Source organism: Anguilla rostrata, chromosome 13 (assembly GCF_018555375.3).
Source record: "Anguilla rostrata isolate EN2019 chromosome 13, ASM1855537v3, whole genome shotgun sequence".
In the NCBI taxonomy this organism is placed as follows: domain Eukaryota; kingdom Metazoa; phylum Chordata; class Actinopteri; order Anguilliformes; family Anguillidae; genus Anguilla; species Anguilla rostrata.
The window spans coordinates 40,912,727-40,931,549 of NC_057945.1; the positions used below are offsets into that span (position 1 = coordinate 40,912,727).

The following is an 18,823-nucleotide window of genomic DNA, read 5'->3' on the forward strand; positions in this document are numbered from 1 at the left end:
TGTTTTTTAGTCATAGTTTTAATTTTGTAATTATGTGAACAGATGTGTCCCTTGTGGTGTACTTATTACAGAAATAGGCACTTAATCTGGGGGGTGTACTGAGGAGCAGAAGTGTCTGAACTCCAGTTCTTGAGGTTCACAGTGTCTGCTGGTTTTCAGGGTTTTACATTACATTTGGCTAAAGCTTTTGTCCAAAGCGACGTACAATGTGTCATTGGAACAACTGCAAAACACAGGTCCGATAAGGTACTAATTGTGTAACAGTTATTCATAGCCATGAACACATCAAGTCCAGATCACACAGTAAGCTTAGGATAGGTCAGAAAGTTATGGTAAGTCAAACTAGGAGGCATCATGATGAGCTACATAGCTCAGGAGGTAAGAGCGATTTCCTAGCAGTCGGAGGGTTGCCGGTTCGAACCCCGCCCTGGGCGTGTCAAAGTGTCCTTGAGCAAGACACCTAACCCCTAACTGCTCTGGCGAATGAGAGGCATCAATTGTAAAGCACTTTGGATAAAAGTGCTATATAAATGCAGTCCATTTACAACATCAAGATAGCGATACAAGTGCTGTAGTACATGTATAACGATATACACGCTGGATGGACGTTTTCTCTGCGCCAGTAATATGTTTAGGTCACTGATTGGCTAAGGACTCCACACACCTTGTTCTCAAGGCCTTAAATGTGCAGCTGGTTGAAAAGAAACCACAAAAACCCTCAGACCCTCGGCCCCCTGGGAGTTTAGCTTGACAGCAGTGGTGTAGAGTATCTTTAGGAAGCCGATTAGCACTTGATATCTTTGAATATGGCACTGATCAAGAGTGAATCCTTTCAACGTTACATAAAAATAAAATTTCCATGAAACCTGCCTTGCACTGCAAAAAAAGCCTTGCAAGTTAAGTTGCAGCATCCTATCCATAGTACTGTTTGAAGACAATGCAGCTGGTGTACAGTCATTACAGAAAACCTAGTGCAGTAAAGGAATGTCCACACCAAGAGAACATGTCTTACAGGTATATCTACTGCAGCCTTTGGAAAGTGTATATCTATGGATATGAAACGCCTCAGACTCCAAAATCCAATATCACCAAATTCCAAACTTCCGAGAGGTGGATGTTTCATAGGATGCAAATGCATCCGACTTTAGCCAGCGGGAGCACAGTGTGGTAGTGCTGCAGATGGGAGGTGATTTCTGTAAGGTAAGCAAGAGGAGGACCAGGTTAAGTCTGAACAGTGGCCCAATCAGCAGCTCAGTGCCCTACTGTGGCCCAATCAGCAGTTAAAAGCCCTGCTGTGGCCCAATCAGCAGACCCACTGCCTTGCTGTGGCCCAATCAGCACCCTTCAGTGCCCTACTCTGGCCCAATCAGCAGCCTTCAGTGCCATGCTGTGGCCCAATCAGCAGTTTCAGTGCCCTACTGTGGCCCAATCAGCAGCTCCAGTGGCTTGCTGTGGTCCTATCAGCAACTCCAATGCCCTGCTGTGGTCCAATCAGCAGCTTCATTGCCTTGCTGTGGTCCAATCAGCAGCTTCAACTCCCTGCTGCGGCCCAATCAGCTGCTCCAATCCAATGCTGTGGCCCAATCAGCAGCTCCAATGTCGTGTAAAAGCAAATGAGCAGCGTGTGCCCCCCTGGTGTGCATCATACAGTGCACCATCTTGAAATGGTATTCATAATACGTCATCTCCTTGATTTCTTTGACGACAGCACCCTCCTGTGGCGGAATGTATATCGTAGCCAAGGATTGAATGTAATCGGGAAGTACAAATGAAGGCCCTGCATGCGACTCAATAAAAAATAACACACATGCTCCAACACCGACAGAATATTTTACGGAGACTCGGCTTTCATAATTGACGAGACAGCATTATCGCTTTTTATTGCGTCATCATAAAGATCATTCAGCACAATGGAATCGCTGTTTGGTTAGAAAATCAGATCAACTTAAATCACAAATTTCCCAGCTGATACAAACCGCTATGAGATTTGCAAGTGTGATAGATTCCCCCTTTCTGCAGGTAATCTTTGATCCAGGGGCCTCATTTATAAAAATGTTCTTAGATTTATACTTGAACGTAGTCTTAAGATCATATCCGACGGTGTGCTTACGTTCGATTCATAAAAGATACTGAGCATAAAAAACCTTCCTTACGCAGGTTCTAAGAAACCCATTTGTAATTTACGCACCTGTGATCTATAAATCTCAAATTAACTTAAAATTGACGGCACCTGAACGTGCCTTACAATCAACGATTTCCCCTTATATAATGCTAGTACAAATTATGGTTTAGTCAGGAATAACCATTGACCAAAAGAGAAAAGTAAACTTTTTGGAAGATCATCATGCGCATAAAAGTAATTCCGGACTCTGAAAACTCTCTCCCTTCTAAAAGCAAGGTTTTCAATGTCTTCTAATAATCTAATTTGACACACTATTTATAGAACATCGCATCCTGTTTTTAATTCAAAACACCTTGCGTTTGGCAATTAATTCCTCACACCTTTAATTTATAATTCCTATCAAATTGTTCATAAAGCTAATGCAAAGTTCACCACAGGCTTGGACGGATGTGTCCCAAACTGCAATGCTCCTACATAACCAGCAGGAAAATCACTTACGTCAAGTCCAGACTTTGCGTAGAGATGAGATAATTTCCACGCCAAATTAAGGTTTTATAAATAACTACGTATACGTGGTTTTCTGCGTAAGTCAAAATTCATCGTAAGTCCGTTCTATAAATGAGGCCCCAGCTCTTTTTAAACGAGTCATGAGCAATCTCAGACCCATTGTGTGCATTAAATACGTAGTTTCATCTTTCCCTCAGGCAACGGTAGATTTCCTCCACAGCGTAGTCTCAACAGTTACAACCCTACTTAATTAACTGCTTAACAGCAGGCTGTAACGCTGTTTAAAAGACGCCTGTTCACAGGCTATACAGGCTAGATAAATTTACTGAAGCACTTATAACTTTACACTACGGGTACTAGGCGCGTGATTGTGTGTCATGCGTCTTGTATCAAGTATTACGTCATGTGTATGGGCATATTTACATTTATTTTTAGCCGTTATGGAGCAGCATTTGCGTCCAAGACAAATTGTCATTCGGAAATAAAACAGGTTATTTCATCTTAAACCTTAAAGTTTGGAAAACACAACAAACAAACAAACATTTGTAAGAAAGAGCACCAGTAAATCTGACCTTATACTGGCATACTGTTCAATATCCAACTAACAATAAATAATCAAGCGCGTGCTACGCAGCGCCAGTTCATCGCATCTAATAATTTAGCAGACGGTCTTATTCAGAGCGACCTGCACGAGCTCCACAGCCGAAAGTATAACGAAGTTATGCAGCTTCGCGTCAGCTGCGGGACGCTCAGCAAACACGAAATGCACAGATTCCTTGAAAAGACGCGCAAACCTGGCATTATATATTTACTTTTTTCTTGCTTTATAGCGGAATGTTACATTACGCTCAACCGTTGCTCATGAATTTTATGGAATGTTGCAGCCTGGTTCAATCGGCTTTGTACAAACCACGTGAATTCTGTTGAAATCTCTTCCTATCGATCCTCTTTATTCTGATTGGCCGATACGAAAGGAGGCGGGGTTTTGATCCGTACTATAGCCTATCAGGCAATGGCGAGGATACAACAAGGACAAAAAAGTCCTTTGAAGCCACCAGCCTGCTCACAACAGCGTTTTTCCATCATGACACGCCCCTGTCGGAGTAAAACTACAATACCCATGACGCAACTTGAAAGCCGTCATTGGTGGCCGAAGTTGTCACAAGTGTGTACAGGTGACTGGAGTACAACAAGTCACATCAATAACATCACGGCACGGAGAGCTGAAGAAAAATAAATAGCGACCCGAGTGCAAATTCGCGGTGCGGCACATGCCACGTTGATTAGTTGAAAGTACCGAGAAGTCGCGGCGGGACAGTTACGTGGCCTGCTCCCAGTGCAGAACAGAACAGTGGAATCCGTAGCTGTCAAACAGTTACAGCGCTAACTCCAACAAGCCTCGCAATTTTCCAAACCTAATCCCAACTCCGCTCTGTCTGACCTTCAGCGGGTAAGTGATATAGCCAATATCTGCTGTCTACTAACTTTAAAAATCACTCATTAGTAGAACAAATCAGTACGTATTTCGATTTTCGGCGGATTTTCCTGAAAGTTAAAAACCTGTTTTAGGGAAAGCATTACCCTAATTATTTTCTTGCCTAGGCGTGCAAAGTGAAAGTCATATGGGTTAACCTATACGTACGTAGCTGGATAGCTACAACTAGCTATTACAGTTCAAAACGGACATGAACTCGAAAATGTGTGGTCTTAGCAGGACAGGGAGTTGGCTAACTATAAGTTTTTAAAACGGACTTTGTTTTGTTTCGCTATTCTGTTCAAAATAAAAAAAACATAAGGTTCATTTCGCTGTCTTTTTAGCCGTCGGTATATGGTGGAGACAATTTTTTAAATATATGACAGCGTTATAAATATCTTAATAAAGCGTGATTGATTATTAAATATAGTGCTACAGCTGTCGGTTCTCTACAAGTGGACAGTAGGCTAATCGGCTGTGCTGTTAATATCCTTTTCGTATCAAATGCAAAAGTATAGCCGTCCAGGCTATACATAGCCATTCATATAACTAATAAGTTTGCTGCGACGTTGTAGCTTAATTAGGCTAATAACGCTCGCCGCTTGCGCTGTGGCTGTTTTGTCCCGTGTAGGTTGTGCACCTGGTAGCTGCGTTGACTGGCTGGTTGCGTAACGCTAAGTTTGCTGGAAAGCCCTGGACACAAGCGAATCGACCGAGCGAAGTCAGACTTGTGACTGATCGCCGGTAGGCCCCTATTCTCCTGTCCATAGTGTGTTGTCTATTTACACACAACGTAAATAGAGCCGACACGCTATTTTTAACCGCGCTCAAGATGGCATCTGAAAATGACTTCATAGCTGCGATGGTGGCAGTTCGTATTTACTTTGGGTTCGTGCGCCGCGCGCCGCCACCACTGTATGGTGGACCGTCCAGCACGGAGCAGTGTGACTGTACATTTGCATCATCGGAAAAAGATTAGCAAAGTCAGCTGTCTGTGGTGTCATGTTGTCTGGAACGCATGTTTATTATTATTAGCCTACAAACAGAAATAAATAGAGATTCGCGAAACGTTTTATGACTAAGCCTACAGCCTTGCGCACTAAGCGAACCTATCCATACTCAAATAATATTACTGCAATTTATGCATCCGATGAATAATCTTGAATTGCTGAATTTTGTAACCCAACTAATTTCTGCAAGAAGATTAAAATCGGAGATTTTGTAAATTTTCCCGATATCTTGTCGGTTTACATAATTTATTTGCTTCCTCCCGTATCCAGAGAGGCTTAAACTGTCCATTTACACAATTGCATATTTTAATGAGGAAATTCAGATTTAAAAACTTGCCCAACGACACAAAAGTAGTGTCCAACCTGGGACTGAGACAACAAGATTATCCCAAATTGTAGGTACATGTCAATTTCAAATTGCCGTCTTGCAACACTTTCACTATATTCAAATACCTTACTTGCCCGACTTGAATTTAAAATCCGTATTTCACAAGCATGATCCAAAGCCAGCATACTTGCTCTCAGTCGGTCTTAAAATACACAAATACTGTCATCCGTAGTACAGTCGCTGTTATTGAAACCGCAGTTGTCTGATACAGTCGCTGGTATTCAAACCGCAGTTAACAGCATGCCTGTCATTCTTTACGATTCTGAGGTACGGATATTGAGCGCGAAATGCCTGCTCGACACTGCCGAACGCTCGTCTCTTCCGAGCGCGTGTGGCGTGTTCTGATGGCGAGAATCACCTTGAGTCACTTCAGAGGATTCGCCTTTCGCGTCGGCCCCCGTCTCCTGACACTTTCTGCTGTCGGACTAATCCAGCGCGAGCCTGACATTTGCCCATTAAACTTGCTGAAGGTGTCACATGCGCAATGCTACCCAGACCCTGTGACCGGTGGATTGTAGCTATCTTAATGCGGTGATTTTACTTCATTTTTTGCCTTATCTCGAGAATGTAAAATAACATTGACGCGCAAGGCAATGGCGTGTGCCAGGAAGAGGTGCGATTAGATAGGCGCGTGCTACTGTTCACCGAGTATCTCATCTCAGTTCTGCGATTCTTAAAAAAGATTAGCACAGTCCAGTCATAGCTCCTGCTGCAGTCTCTTTCTATTGCATGAGCTGACAAGTTCGATTTAAGTTCAAAATGTGAAAGAGCCACTGATGGTAGATGACAAGCCTGTTTGTTTGGATGCGACTGGCTGCCTCCGAACAGATATTCAATTCAAGAACATCTTGATAAGAGATTACACCTCACACGGTAGTGTGCATTATAGACCACACATCATGGTTGACAAGTTTATTTAAGGAAGTTATTTTCCATTTAGCTGGGAGTCAAAACGGACACTTGGATATTAGAGCATTTAATAGAATGGAATCATGTTTTTCCTGCATGTTCAATGGACCTTTTAAATATTATATACATTATGTGTGTCACAGAATAAGCCCAGCTAACTATTTCTGGTATCCACAACATACTGTAACCAGTCAGTAAACAAGTAAATTTATCTGGCTTCTTGGGTGTCCTTTGAATGTCATTCTTAGGTCACTGGGAACGCTGCAGTAACACTTAGATTCTGTTTCACAGTTATGTTTTCAGGGAAGTTAACAATGTTCAGGAGACCTTTGGGGAAGCTAGGCCTAAATTTTTACAGTAACTGCCAGTGAATTCTACACACAGGTCTGTCAGCAACACTCTTGCCTGGAACAATATGTCCATAACCGTCTTTCCCAGGTGTTCCCGAAACGTTCTGTGCTGGCTGGAAAGCTGCCGTTTTAAAATTTGGCCCTCTGTTCTATAAACGTGCAACCTGATATTGTTTCCCCCTGTACCGTTTCCACTGGGGCCCTATAAACAGATGCACGGAGGTGGTGGAGCGTGGAGACTCTGTGTGCTAAGGCTTGAAACCTGACAGGTGCACTGGGGGGGGGGGGGGCATTCTCTTTATAAAAATGCAAAATATAGGCCAGAATACGAGTTTCCCCCACCCAGAGAAGTGACAAAAATAGCCTGGTTTGAGTCAGCGAAGCAGGCACTTAGCCTCACTGCAGCAGTGTTAGCCTGGTTTAAGTCAGTGAAGCAGTAGCTTAGCCTCACTGTAGCAGTATTAGCCTGGTTTGAGTCAGTGAAGCAGTAGCTTAGCCTCACTGTAGCACTGTTAGCCTGGTTTGAGTCAGTGAAGCAGGAGCTTAGCCTCACTGTAGCAGTGTTAGCCTGGTTTAAGTCAGTGAAGCAGGAGCTTAGCCTCACTGTAGCAGTATTAGCCTGGTTTAAGTCAGCGCAGCAGTAGCTTAGCCTCACTGTAGCAGTGTTAGCCTGTTTTGAGTCAGCGAAGCAGGAGCTTAGCCTCACTGTAGCAGTATTAGCCTGGTTCGAGTAAGTGAAGCAGTAGCTTAGCCTCACTGTAGCAGTGTTAGCCTGTTTTGAGTCAGCGAAGCAGTAGCTTAGCCTCACTGTAGCAGTATTAGCCTGGTTTGAGTCAGCGAAGCAGTAGCTTAGCCTCACTGTAGCAGTGTTAGCCTGGTTTGAGTCAGTGAAGCAGTAGCTTAGCCTCACTGTAGCAGTATTAGCCTGGTTTGAATCAGCGAAGCAGTAGCTTAGCCTCACTGTAGCAGTGTAAGCCTGGTTTGAGTCAGCGAAGCAGTAGCTTAGCCTCATTGTAGCAGTGTTAGCCTGGTTTGGGTTAGCGCAGCAAGAGCTTAGCCTCACTGTAGCAGTGTTGTTCCTGCTGGTTTATTAGCAACAGTGGGGTGGCAGTCATAGTAGGAGCAGCGGTGGAAGTAAAGTTTGCTGCTTACTTTTCTTATTTGTGGTTTTAATGGTACTTTCTTTTGAAAAAGGAAGTGCTAGACATTTGGTTCATTATTAAGTGCCACTTTAATGTTGTGGTCTCATAGAAATTCTGTTTTAAACCCATTTTCCCCCAAATACATGTGCAGGAAACTGGAAAATGTTGGAGATGTTTTTCTCTCAGATCTATTTCTCTCTGTGTGTGCTGGCATGCTGACCTTATCAGTCGATGATATATATTATATTTATTATATATATCCTAAAATAAGAGGTGGAAGAAAAAGTGAATTTGTTGAAGAGCTGCAGGCTTGATCTATTTCAGACTTATATTCCGTGGTTTTCTCCCATGATGCACTCACTGGTCATGAGTCCTGACCAAAAGGCCTCTTTCTCCCATGATGCACTGGTCATGAGTCCTGACCAAAAGGCCTCTTTTCCCCCATGATGCACTGGTCATGACTCCTGACCCAAAAGGCCTCTTTCCCCCATGATGCACTAGTCATGAGTCCTGACCACATCCCACCCCCCAGCTCTGTCAGGTACTACAGTTGCAGAGCAGGAACTACAGTTGCAGAGCAGATACTACAGACGCAGCGCAGGAACTACAGACGTAGAGAAGGTACTACAGATGCAGCGCAGGAACTACAGACGTAGAGAAGGTACTACAGATGCAGCGCAGGAACTACAGACGTAGAGTAGGTACTACAGACGTAACATGCATCAGAGCTGCATGTTATAGCTGAGTGCATCACACATTCTTAAAGTTTGGTTCCAGTTATTAAAAAGTTGAAGAACCAGCGCTCTAGAGAGAGTCGGGTTTGCAGTGGCAGAAGGTGGAGTTCCCTGTAAGCTGTAGGAATGTGCATCATTCTGCTGTTCCATATTGACATGCTGATCGGGTAAGAGGATTTGTTCTTGTAAATACTGTGAGTAGATTTCTGGAGGCTACAACAATTACTGTTATTTACGCTTTCAGATGTATTTACAGGACTGCATACCGGCAATGGAATGTCTGCATAAAACATACCACTGTTAAAAAAACGAAAACTCACAGGCATGACTAAAAGCACCCGAGGCGCTTTGCTCCAGTCCCAGTCCATGCGGTCGCTGCCCACACACCTGCCTTCCCCTGTAAATTTCCCTCAGGTAGCCATAGTGCTCAGTGTTTCCTTCCAGGTTGGTGACGGAGTTTCTAGAACATCTCAACCCCCCCGCCCCCACCTGCCCCCCCCCCCACCCAGTGAACCCACAGGCCAGAGAGGCCAAAGGCTGCCATACTCCGCATACTTCAAAGCAAACAGCCCCCGGCTCGGCCCCCGGCTCGGCCCCCAGGCAGCCAGGGACCTGGAATCCCGTGTAAACGGGCGGGAATCCCGCCTCCATACTGGGGCTGTTTACGCTGGAGCCAGTCCCGCTCCACAGCTCACGCAGAGTCTTCCGTTTCATCACCCCAATGGCTGAGATCAGGGGCCACTCAGCCCAGAATTCCCTCTTCCACCCACAGAATCTCACTAAGGAATCCCAGAATTCCCACTTCCAGTGACAGAATCTCACAAAAGAAATCCCAGAATGCCTACTTCCGCCTACAAAATCTCACTAAAGAAATCCCAGAATTCCCATTTCCACCTACAGAATCTCACTAAAGAAATCCCAGAATTCCCATTTCCACCTACAGAATCTCACTGAAGAAATCCCAGAATTCCCACTGCCGTCCACAGTATCTCCCTAAAGAGGCTCTCGTGTGACAGCGTTTTTGCCATTTGCTTTTCCACGTCCCCCTCCCCAGTAAACCGTGAGGGTGATTGCACTTCTGGTCCGCGGGGTTTCTGAAAGAGAGATTGCTGCAATTGTCCGCTTGCAAAATGCGTGAGTCCAACCTCAGCTTCCTTCTCCGGGACGTTGTTTGTGTCGCAGTGTTTCACTGACGGCTAAAGCGGCTCGTTAGGGTGTGGGGTCTGAGCCCAGAAACATCCCCTGCGTTTCCATGGCGTTTCCAGGGCCTGTTGTCACGAGCGCACGGCCTCTTGGTCACTAACCCCGCCCCCTCCGCGGGCCCCGGGGAACAGTCACGCAGCTGTTCTGACCAATGAAAAAAGAGTCTGTTTCAGCCACCATGCCTCCGTAGACTGAAACACTGCAGCACACACTGCCACACACACATTCCTGCACACACACTGTGTGTGTATGTGTGTGAGTATGTGTGTGTGTGTTTGCATACATGAGTGCGTGTGTGTGTGTGTTTGCATATATGAGTGTGTGTGTGAGTGAGTGTGTGTGTGTGAGTGTGTTTGCATACATGAGTGTGAGTGTGTGTGTGTGTGTTTGCATACATGAGTGTGTGTGTGTATATGCTGTCTCTAATATGTATTGTATTAGTCCATTTCATGCATTTTAATAAATTCCAAGTCTTGTAATTGGGATAAACGTGCACTGATAGTGTTGAAGCTGGCTTCCATTACTGAATCAGGAATGTGAGCAGCATTCCCTGGCTGACTCCGATAGACATGCTGATCTGCTGGGGTCATTCTGCACTGAGCGATGGTTCAGAAAGCACTTTGCGTTCTACATGCTGGTCTGTGGAGGTGCAGGGAGATGCAGGGAGACACAGGGAGATGCAGGGAGCAGCAGGGAGGTGCAGGGAGATGTAGGGAGGTGCAGGGAGCAGCAGGGAGGTGCAGGGAGATGCAGGGAGACACAGGGAGATGCAGGGAGATGCAGGGAGACACAAGGAGGTGTAGGGAGGTGCAGGGAGATGCTGGGAGCAGCAGGGAGGTGCAGGGAGAAGCTGGGAGATGCTGGGAGCAGCAGGGAGGTGCAGGGAGACGCTGGGAGATGCAGGGAGCAGCAGGGAGGTGCAGGGAGACGCTGGGAGGTGCTGGTAGCAGCAGGGAGGTTCAGGGAGCAGCAGAGAGATGTAGGGAGGTGCAGCGAGATGCAGGGAGCAGCAGGGAGGTGCAGGGAGACGCTGGGAGGTGGTGGTAGCAGCAGGGAGGTGCAGGGAGCAGCAGCGAGATGTAGGGAGGTGCTGGGAGATGCAGGGAGGTGCAGGGAGACGCTGGGAGATGCAGGGAGATGTAGGGAGGTGCAGGGAGATGCTGGGAGCAGCATGGAGGTGCAGGGCGATGCTGAATTGCAGTAGCTTGTCTCATTGGGGTGTGCTGGGGCCAGCTGTGTCTCACTGTCCTAATTAACATGTGTTCCAATCACCACGGCTGTCATGGAGATCTCCCTGCTCACAGGTGATTGGCTGTGGAGCCTGTCTGTATAAGGCCACTGAGTCTCATTCCCCTTACTCCTCGTGCCGCATCACGGTGAAAATATTAGTGAAGCTGTGTGGTTTGAGGTCCTCCCCGCGGTGAACGCAAGACTGCGGAAACACGAGCGAGGAGAACGAGGGAACACCTCCCCGTGGAGTTAGAAATCGGCACCGAGGGCGGCTGGATGAGATCCTTAAAGAAAGATACAGTGCTGACAAACGTAACAGTGAGTTTGAGTGAAGAGCTGTATGGGGCCTTTAGCTGGTACCTTGGAGTGAACGTGAACCGGTCTCTCATACGAACAGATCTCTGAGCTGCAGGTAAGCAGTTTGGAAGTTACTGTCAGATAATGATAGATAATGGCTCACCACAGTATTATTAAAGAACAGTGATTAAGAAAATAGTTCAACTTAAGGAGATTGAATTTTTAACTCTGCCCAATGAAATTTCAACCAGTGGTAATGTGCTCGTTACTGTTCCTTAAAAGCGCATTTCGCAAGCAGTGGTCTCTTTTTGGATTTGCTGTTTGCCAGTGGACTGTGCTCATTGACTGCTTGGTAACAGATGTCACTTTGACCTGCTTATTCACAGGAAATGTGTTAGTCATAGATCACGCACCCCTCGCTTCTGTGATGGGGCTTCTCACACGCAAAGTGTCTTTTAGCCGATGCTGAAAAACCAAACCTCTTCAGAGCCAATCAGAAGGACGACGCAAGCACCAGCCACCTGACCTGCGGGTGTCCTTATTTAAAGAGAGAAACGGTCAGAAATGCCATAAGGAAGCTGGATTTTACAGAGTTAGCTAGGAACACATGGGTCTGTGATTTCACCTGCTGCAGTCCTGAGCTGAGCCCTGTGTCTCTCCCTTCAATCTCCGCTTTTGGGACTTTTAAAGTCAGCAGTGAAAAGCAGTTTAAAATTCAGTTACAGTCCCAGACGAAACCAAAGTACTTAGTTAATCTTATCGAAAACCCGAATATATGCATGTAAATGCCAGAGTCCTCCTCACACAGAGCTCCTGCTCCTGGGTTGGTGGGTCCTGCCAGCGGTGAGGTGCACAGGGACTAAGGCTGCATTACACACGAGAGGAACGTGTCTGTAGGAAGCTTGGTCTGGGGCTGAGGTGATACTGGAGGTTTTCTGGTTGTTTTTAAACGGGGAAAACGGGCTTAAGGGCTGCGATACGTAGAAGATATTGGAGCCCATCAGAGTCCGTCTGCAGCAGTAAGCTCCCGTGTTAAACTCTGTCCACTGTCTCTCTCTCTGCTCTTTTCCAAGGGCTTGCAAAATGGCAGAAAGGAATATTCCTCGTGTTCTCTTCAAGGTCACTGTGCACACAAACAGGGCTCTGAGTATCAGTGCCTCGGGGAAGTGCTCTCTCTCTCCCTCTCTCCCTCTCCCTCTCTCTCTCCCTCTCCGCACTGCGAGCTGCAGCTTACTCACCGAGCCGTTTAAGATCGGATTGGGCGGTTTATGCGCCGCTCTGTGTGCCTGCGGTCGAAGCTCACATTCCTCCCGAAAGCTAATGAGCGTGGAGGTGCGGCTGGAGTGAGTAACGGGCCAGAAGCCTTAGCACTGTGCCTGTCTGTCTGCGGGCTGCCCCCCCCCAGGCTGTGTATGGGGGGGGGAGCGCTGAGCAGTCTTTCTCCTGCTGGTACAGCTCGCTGCTGTAGGCAGAATCAGGCTCTACGGCTCCCTGCTATAGACACTGAATCAGGCTCCATGGCTCCCTGCTGTAGGCAGAATCAGGCTCTACGGCTCCCTGCTGTAGGCAGAATCAGGCTCTACGGCTTGCTGCTGTAGGCAGAATCAGGCTCTACGGCTCCCTGCTGTAGGCAGAATCAGGCTCTACGGCTTGCTGCTGTAGGCAGAATCAGGCTCTACGGCTCCCTGCTGTAGGCAGAATCAGGCTCCATGGCTCCCTGCTGTAGGCAGAATCAGGCTCTACGGCTCCCTGCTGTAGGCAGAATCAGGCTCTACGGCTTGCTGCTGTAGGCAGAATCAGGCTCTACGGCTCCCTGCTGTAGGCAGAATCAGGCTCTACGGCTCCCTGCTGTAGGCAGAATCAGGCTCTACGGCTCCCTGCTGCAGGCAGAATCAGGCTCCCTGGTTTGGGTAACTCTCACGGTGCGTTCACAGAGCGAGTTTATCAGCGTTTTGGGCTTCCTATTTCTCCAACCCATGTGACACCATTTTGCAAATTATTGTTCCGCTCAGTGAGGAAAAATGGACGAACAGCTAAAAAAGAGTGCAGGGATAAGCATCTGAAAATGACACTTGGACGGCAGTTTCAACTCGCTTGCGAGCTAGCTAGTGAGAGAGATATAGAGAGATCACTAGCCAGCTAGTGAGAGAGATATAGAGAGATCACTAGCCAGCTAGTGAGAGAGATATGGAGAGATCACTAGCCAGCTAGCGAGAGGGACAGAGAGGTTGCTGGCTAGGCAGCTAACAAGTGAGAGTGATATAGAGAGCTATATGGCTAGTGAGAGGGAGATAGAGAGATCGCTAGCTAAGTGGCTAACAAGTGAGAGTGATATAGAGAGCTATATGGCTAGTGAGATAGCAATAACAAATATTTATCAGTGTCTGACATAACTATGGAAACAAAGGGAGATGATTTGTGGCTATATGGCAGATGTGCGTCTTTGATGACGCCGTTATTTCTCTTCAGTAATATGTAGCTGCACGAGCCCGCTAAGAGGATAAAGCGGGAGGCTCCTGGCCCTCCCTCAGCCTAGCAAACCTGAGCGACCCGTCACCCGAGTTTCTCACTGTGTGAACGCAGGGTCAGACTCCCAGCATGCCGTGGGCTCTGTGCTGTTGCTGTTTGTGGAATCATAAGCGTTGTGACTGCAGCCATGCCAAGCCATGCCGACCGATGCCAAGCTATGCCAAGCGATGGCAGGGGCGGCAGCTTCCCTGAGTGTACATTCAGTCCCAGAGAGGAGCCTAGACTCCGCCCCCCCCCCGGCATGTGGGCCCCACTTTCTGCCGCACGTGTACGTCAGCACGTGGGTGCTTGTTCCAGCACTGGTGAATGTGCGTGAGCGCACTCATGCAGCTTGCATCAGTGTGTGTGTGCGTGCTTACGTCAGTGTGTGTGTGTGTGCATGCGTCAGTGTGTGCTTACGTCAGTGTGTGTGTGTGTGCATGCGTCAGTGTGTGCTTACGTCAGTGTGTGTGTGTGCATGCGTCAGTGTGTGCGTGCGTCAGTGTGTGTGTGTGTGCGTGCTTACGTCAGTGTGTGTGCGTGCATGCGTCAGTGTGTGTGTGTGCTTACGTCAGTGTGTGTGTGTGTGTGTGCGTGCTTACGTCAGTGTGTGTGTGCGCACGCGTCAGTGTGTGTGTGTGTGCGCACGCGTCAGTGTGTGTGTGCGTGCATGCGTCAGTGTGTGTGTGCGCGTGCGTGCATGCATTAGTGTGTGTGTGCGTGCTTACGTCAGTGTGTGTGTGCATGCGTCAGTGTGTGTGTGTGTGCATGTGTCAGTGCGTGTGTGTGTGTGTGCATGCGTCAGTGCGTGCGTGTGTGTGTGCATGCGTCAGTGCATGTGTGTGTGCATGCGTCAGTGTGTGTGTGTGCATGCGTCAGTGTGTGTGTGTGCATGCGTCAGTGCGCGTGTGTGTGTGTGTGCATGCGTCAGTGTGCGTGTGTGGGTGCTTACGTCAGTGTGTGTATGCTTATTTCAGTGTTTGTGCATGATTACATCAGTGTGTGTGAATGTGCATGCTTCAGTGTGTATGTGCATGTGTCAGTTTGTGTGTGTGTGCATGCATCAGTGTGTGTTTGTATTTGTCAGTTTGTGTGTGTGTGTGTGTGTGTGTGTGCAATCAAGCTTGTGCATGTGTTTGTGTCCATCGGTTTGTCTGTGTACAAGCAAAAGTGTGTGTGTGCTTGTGTGTTTGTGTTTGCTTATGAGTGTGTTTGTGTGTGCTTATGTGCTTGTGTTTGTATGTGTGTGAGTGTGTGTGTGTGTGCTTATGTGTTTGTGTTTGTATGTGTGTGAGTGTGTGTGTGCTTATGTGTTTGAGTGTGCGAGTGTGTGTGGGGGAAATCTGATTGGCTGTGCTCGCTCTCTGGAGGATCTGATTGGCTGTGCTCGCTCTCTGGAGGATCTGATTGGCTGTGCTTGCTCTCTGGAGGATCTGATTGGCTGTGCTTGCTCTCTGGAGGATCTGATTGGCTGTGCTTGCTCTCTGGAGGATTTGATTGGCTGGTCTCACTCTATGGAGGATCCGATTGGCTGTGCTCGCTCTGTAGAGGACCTGATGGGCTCTGCTCGCGGTTTGGACAGAAACAAAACCTGCCAGTCAGCTGTTGAACCATGAGATAACCATTCATAATTTCATATTATGTAGATGAACCCCTTTTGAACTTTTAAAGTAACCATGATATTACTGGGTATCTGCAATTAAAACAAAGAAGAAACTTCCCTGAAAAGTAACCCTGAAGTTACCCCTAAACTCATCAGGAATAATCAGGAAGCAGGCTAGCCTGAGATATCACCAGCTGTGTTATCCTGCCCACTGGGGCATCGCCATCCTTACATCCGCTCTGTGAGTGAGTCATTCAGGTGCCCACCTGAGGCTCGATTCACAAACTGCAGAGAAGGTTCCAGTGTGCACCACAGAGAATTAAGCTGCCTCTGAGAGGTCAGAGTCAGGTGCTCACTTCCTGTGCCTAATGAAACCCCTTCCCTGGAACTGATGATGCTGTCTGTGGGTTATTGTGGTAATGGGTAACTGATGATGCTCTCTGTGAATTGTTGTGGTAATGGGTAACTGATGATGCTGTCTGTGGGTTGTTGTGTTAACTGGTAACTGATGATGCTCTGTGTGTGTCTGTGCTGCAGGCTGTGTTGGGGGCTCGGAGATGTAGAGACCAGCGTGTGGTGGAAGACTCCCAGTTCACTTTCAGCACTTTTCACACAAAGAGGTAATTGTCTGTCCTCGTGGAGGGGGGGAGGGAGGGGGGGCAGTGGGGAGAACATCTCTAAAAGAGAGAGCCCAGCCCACAGCTGTGTCCATCTCTATGTTTCTCACTGCATGGCTTGCTGGTTCCCCTCTCAGTGAACATTTTAACAGCATGGATTCACCTCATGGTACTATCAACCCCTCACTGTACTATCCAACCCCTCTCTGTACTATCCAACCCCTCTCTGTACTATCCAACCCCTCTCTGTACTATCCAACCCCTCTCTGTACTATCCAACCCCTCACTGTACTATCCAACCCCTCTCTGTACTATCCAACCCCTCTCTGTACTATCCAACCCCTCTCTGTACTATCCAACCCCTCACTGTACTATCCAACCCCTCTCTGTACTATCCAACCCCTCTCTGTACTATCCAACCCCTCACTGTACTATCCAACCCCTCTCTGTACTATCCAACCCTTCCGAATTCACCCCGTTCCCCAAGTCTATATCACATTAACTCCAGTATTGAACAGGACAGGCTCAACGTGTGTTAGTGTGAAACGTTAGTGCTCAGTGTTAGTGTTGTTAGAATGCTCTGGTGTGTTGCTTTAACAAAGCGCACTGACCCCAGGGTGACACTGTGAAAAGAACTGTTGTTAGCGCAGATTGCTAACGACCACACTGGGGTCAGGAGGGTGAATGCGGGAGAGCAGGGCTGTGCAATGCATGCACACACACACACACACACACACACAGCCAGTTATATACACACACACAGATAAAGGGGTACAGAGGTCACAGGAAAGCCCTTACAGCTGCAGGCTGCTATTCTCAGTGTTCCCCATGAGGGATTAAGATTTCCAGCAGTCTGGAACTGATGTCGGCTGAAGAGAAACCTCTTCCTCCCTCCCTCCCTCCCTCCCTCCACACCATTCACCCCCCCACCCCCCCCACTGCACTACAGCCACTGGGTCCTGCAGCCATCATGTGTGCTGCCAGTGTTAGCAGGTCAGAGTTTAGAGTAGGTTTAAGCTCGCACTGAGCATGTGCGGCCACCAGGTTGCTTTGAGCCTCTCCTGATTTCTCTCAGGTGGATCCCCATTGGGTCTGACCCAAAATGACCTGTGCGTGGTGGCAGCTCATTGGCTGAGTCACCTGGAACAGCCGCCGTTGGCCAGTCGTCCGCCCTGTGTCCTGGCCTGCCCAGTGGTGATTGGCTGAGCTTTAGAGGTCGCCTGGCGCGCGCGCGGGGGACTGAACGCAGTCACTGGAGGGCGTGCGTACAGGAAGGGCCCGCGGCTTTGCGTCACGTCCCATAAGAGATACGCCGTTTCTCTCCATGCCAAAGTCACAACGCACAGCTGGCTTTTCCTGCCATACTCAAATACAGTGATGAATTCAGATTTTCATCATACATTTCAATAAGAGATTCTTTCCCCTGTATCAGCGTGGGAAAGCTAAACTTTATAATCTCTGAACAGCTCTTTCCAAAAAAAGCGAAAACCAGGGTCAGTGCAATCAAGCCTGAATAAGTGGGCAAAGAGGAGGTGTGTGTTTCTGAACGCATTTCATTTCCCCAGACAGAAGAGCTGCTGTACTGGGACAGGGCTCGGCTGTGTGCTGTACTGGGACAGGGCCTGGCCGTGTCCATAGGGTTTATTTTCTCTCTGTGTCATGTTTGGGTTTTACTCGGTAACAGACGGTGTGAGGGAGAGGTGAGGGAACGGTCAGTCTGGCCAGAGCCGAACCTGGCGCTGCTGCTCAAAGCTGATTGGTGGGGACCTGATGACGGGGTGGGTGTGGGCCAGGCGTGCAGGGTGTTCTGGGAGGAGCTGTCGTGGGGGGGGGGGGATATTTGGGTCAGGGCTGAATACCTTCCATGCCTGAGAGCTGAGGGGTAGCAGCACATGCCTGGGGGGGGGGGGCGTAAAGGCACAGTTATAGCACCATTTCATCTCCTGTGGCTTGGAAGCGTTTATACTGAGAGAGAATCTGAGGTGTCTGAGCCGAAGCACGCTGGTGCACAGTCCTCACTCTTAGAGAGAGACACACAGGACCCTGGGACACAATCCTCACTCTTAGAGAGAGACACACAGGACCCTGGGACACAATCCTCACTCTTAGAGAGAACACAGACCCTGCACAACTCACCTTAGAGAGAGACACACAGGACCCTGGGACACAATCCTCACTCTTAGAGAGAGACACACAGGACCCTGGGACACAGTCCTCACTCTTAGAGAGAGACACACAGGACCCTGGGACACAGTCCTCACTCTTAGAGAGAGACACACAGGATCCTGGGACACAATCCTCACTCTTAGAGAGAGACACACAGGATCCTGGGACACAGTCCTCACTCTTAGAGAGAGACACACAGGATCCTGGGACACAATCCTCACTCTTAGAGAGAGACACACAGGACCCTGGGACACAGTCCTCACTCTTAGAGAGAGACACACAGGATCCTGGGACACACAGACCGCGGAGACCATGACTGACTGTGTGACCCCCGGGGTGTGGGAGGGAGGTGGTGAAGATCCGCATCATCAGGGAAGCAAAAGGACATTTCCCACCTGGAAATGGGTCACTCTTCCACAGATCTGCCTCTACGTGCTGTTCAAATTAGACACAGGAGCAGGCTGAAGCGCTCTGGCTAAAGCTAACAGTATTTCATATACCTGTGGGTCCATTGGTCTATTCGCCGATGTTGGTACCAGTAAGACTCTCAGCTTTCTATATTT

General features: G+C 48.1%; 1 protein-coding gene across 1 annotated transcript in view; it reads left to right on the top strand.

The window, feature by feature from the left end:
- Positions 1–3,731: 3,731 nt before the first annotated feature.
- Positions 3,732–18,823, top strand: part of tfeb (transcription factor EB) — a 37,554-nt gene continuing 22,462 nt past the window's right edge. Inside the window, 2 exon segments of the mRNA XM_064306038.1 lie at positions 3,732–4,079; positions 16,015–16,097. The gene's annotated coding sequence lies outside the window, so the exon portion shown is untranslated.